Raw genomic sequence first — 4,188 nt, forward strand, 5'->3', positions numbered from 1 at the left:
GGCTGGTCTCAAACTCCTGGCTTCAAGCAGTCCTCCCACCTTGGCTTCCCAAAGTACTGGGATTACAGATGTGAGCCACTGCACCTAGCCAAAAATGCATTTTAAATTCATTTTTAAAAAGTGAATCATACTGTGTATTCAGAAATTAAAAGAAAACATACACTCAAACATTTACTTATGCATCAGATAATTCACAGGGGATAACAATTTTCTGTTTGTACTAAATGTGGGTAGGATTTTCCTTACAAGTCATACTTCATTATATATCAGAAAATTAATGCTGGAGAGAAACTTTATGAATATGATGACTAGGAAGTCTTCCACCAAAAGTTAGTGACCTGAACATACTAAATTCACATATGAGAAAAAAATAATAATTCAAATCCCATTATACACTCAAAACACCATTTGCAGAACAAAGCCTATGAGAACACTAACTGGAAAACACTTCACCTGGAATTTATCAGAAAGTTTCTACCAGAAGGAGACAACGTTAGGAGCAAATGTGGGAGCAGCTTCACACAGAAATCAGTTTTTAGTATTCTTCAGTATTTACACATGAGTGAAACTGTATTTCTTGAAAGTGAGAAAGACTTTTCACAGAAGTCAGAACGAGTTTTAAATTACTCATACTACAGAGAAGCCCTGTGATTATTGTACCTTATATATTGTATATGCAAAAATCTTTGTCCATGAGTCACACCTTACTGTATACCAGACAAGTAATTGATAAAAATGTGTTTTATAAGAATACATCATTTTATTAAATGCCATAACATTCAAGTAGAGAAGAAGCTCTATTTGATACATTGGAAAAGGTCTTCCTATAGAAGATTTCACAATAAATATAATTCATTTTGTTTACTGATTTAACTTTAAGCCTATGTCTCAAACCAGTGGAGAAAAACAGACCATGAAACACTTGCCTTTCTTTTTATTAAAATAGTTACATACACACATATGTGTGTGTATATATATATAAAACATGGCATAAATGTGACTTTATTTACTTTAGAGACTGTTTCAATCTGTTGCCCAGGCACCAAGGTGGGAGTCCAGTGGCACAATCCTGGCTCACTGCAGCCTCAACCCCCGGGCTCAAGTGATCCTCCTGCCTTAGCCTGTTGAGTAGCTGGGAGTACAGGCACACGCCACCACACCTGCTAATTTTTCTAGTTTTTGTAGAGACGAGATCTTGCTGTGTTTCCCAGGTCTGTCTCAAACTCCTGGCCTCAAGCAGTCCTCCTGCCTAGCCTCCCAAAGTGCTGAGATTACCGGCATGAGCCACCATGCCTGACCTAACTAATTTTTATAATGTATTTTATGTCTTCTTGATTTTTGTACTTCCATTCATAGCATTTCCAGCCACTCCAACAGTCTGTCAACAGATAATGCTAATCAACTTGATATTTTTCTCTATATTCACAATCACAGTCACATTAATGTCATCTGTATCATATATTAGTGTATGTGATTTCATTGTCATATATAAGAGGGATTGTATACTCATTTTTGCACCTTTTACACTTAACGATTTTTAGCTAGCTGAAAAGACTCCATGGTGTGGACATACCATAATATTTTGACCATATTGCCATTGGTTATTCACATTTTTTTCATTAGGAGAAATAATCTTTTATAACTATACTTGAGAGATTATTGGACAAGGACAGTCATACCCTAACCTACTGGAGATTATTTTTTTCTGTAGCATCTGCTTGTAGGAATGGGACTGATCAAATGGTATGTGTTATTTTATTTTAACAGATGTTGCCAGATTTCTTTGTCCCAAGACTGTAGCTTTTTATGTTTCCAGTACTAGTGTATAAATGTACCTCTTTCCCCCTACTAAACATAGCTGTTACTCTTTTTTTGTTTTTTGAGACCGAGTCTTGCTTTATCGCCCAGACTGGAGTGCAGAGGTGCAATTTTGGCTCACTGCAACCTCTGCCTCCCGGGTTCAAGCGATTCTCATGCCTCAGCTTCCCAAGTGGCTGGAATTACAGGTGCCTGCCACCACTTCCAGCTAATTTTTGTATTTTTAGTAGAGATGGATGTTGGCCAGGATGGTCTCAAACTCCTGACCTCAAATGATCCACCTGCCTTGGCCTCCCAAAGTGCTGGGATTACAGGCATGAGCCACTGTGCCCAGCTATAGTTACTCTTTAACCTTGAGAAATTTTACAAGTTCCAAGTCATAACTAATTATAATTTGTATATTAATATGCCTCTAAATGTGTCTTGGCCATTTGAATTTACTATTCTGTAAATTGCCTTTATAAAGCATTTGTTTATACATTTCTCTTTTTGGATTGTTTATCTTATTAACTTAAGACAGCTTTTTATGTTAAAAGGAGTAACTCCTTTTTTAAAAAACATCTATTGGTTGTCTCGACTTTGCATATGATATTATCCCATTCACATAATTTTATCTGCTACATGTTTAAATGTGTATTCTTTTACAGTTGCTGAATTTTTAATCTTAAGACTTAAGCTTCACATATAATATTTTAAAGTGGTCTTCTGGATAGTTTGTGTATCTTTTGGGAAATTTTTGGAAAATGTTGCTTTGCTGAACCAGCATGCAATCCCCAAACTCCTCCTCACTGCTTACTTTATCTTTTGTTGTTGTTGTTGTTGTTGTTGTTTGTGAGACAGAGTCTCAATCTGTCGCCAGGCTGGAGTGCAGTGGCGCAATCTCGGCTCACTGCAACCTACGCCTCCCGGGTTCAAGTGATTCTCCTGCCTCAGCCTCCAAAGTAACTGGGACTACAGGCACCCGCCACCACGCCCGTCTAATTTTTTGTAGTTTTAGTAGCGAAGGGATTTCACCATGTTGGCCAGGATAGTCTCGATCTCTTGACCTCGTGATCTACCTGCCTCGGCCTCTCAAAGTGCTGGGATTATAGGCATGAGCCACCACGCCTGGTCTACTTTATCTTTTTTTTTTTAAATTTAACTTTTAAGTTCAGTGGTACATGTGCAGGTTTGTTACACAGGTAAACCCATATCATGGGGGCTTGTTGTACAGATTATTTCATCACCCGGAACCCATCAGTTATTTTTCCTGATCTTCTCCTTCCTCCCAATCTTCACTCTCCAATAGGCCCCGGTGTGTGTTGTTTCCCTGTTATGTGTCCACGTGTTCTCATCACTTAGCTCCCATTCATAAGTGAGAACATATGGTGTTTGGTTATAAGTGAGAATATGTGATGTTTGGTTTTCTGTTCCTATATTAGTTTGCTAAGGATAATGACCGTCAGCTCCATCCATATCCCTGCAAAGGACATGATCTCATTCTGCTTAATGGCTGCATAGTATTCCATGATGTATATGTACCACATTTTCTTTATACAGTCTACTATTGATGAGCATTTAGGTTGATTCCATGTCTTTGCTATTGTGTATAGTGCTGTAACCTCATCACCTTCTGAAACTGGTAGTGGCCAAATGACCTGCCTCGGCCCAAGAGAAGCAAAACACTGGTAGATGTATTCTGGGAAAACCTTTATTTCCTAAGAAAAGAGACCGACTTAGCTGTTACCATCAATTCCATCCCTCTTCCTGCCTTGTACATTATGCCGCCAGCAGTGGTGATCTTTCAACCACCAAGGAAAGGCCGAAAGATTCACCAACACTGGTCCTGATGTTATTGACTCAAAAGTAGCAGCAACTTAACTACAGACTTTAGCTGTGTGATAAAAATAAACATGTTTGGCATAAACCATTCTATTTTATGTCTTTCGTATTGCACCCGAAACCATACCTAAACTTATTCAGGCAATGAAATTTATAAAACAATCCATCCTTTTCCTACTAAAATGAAAATATTTTAAAACCTTAGTAAACTGAATACCTCACATAAACCCGAGTAAGGTAAACAGATAAGAGCAAAATTATATAAGATTTGTAATGAGTAAAAGGAGACATGGATATTGAATCAATTCATAGGATCAGAAGAGAATACTACAGTAAATGGGTGATTTCCTAGTAAGATACAACTGGTCAAAATTAATAAAAAACTAAAAAAAAAACATAAAATAAGTTAAAAATATCATTTTCAGAGTCATCATTTAAAATTTACCAGGACTATAGTCTCGCTCTGTCACCCAGGCTGGAGTGCAGTGGCCAGATCTCAGCTCACTGCAAGCTCCGCCTCCCGGGTTCACGCCATTCTCCTGCCTCAGC

The sequence above is a fragment of the Colobus angolensis genome, unplaced genomic scaffold (assembly GCF_000951035.1).
Source record: "Colobus angolensis palliatus isolate OR3802 unplaced genomic scaffold, Cang.pa_1.0 Scaffold166, whole genome shotgun sequence".
Taxonomy (NCBI): Eukaryota; Metazoa; Chordata; class Mammalia; order Primates; family Cercopithecidae; genus Colobus; species Colobus angolensis.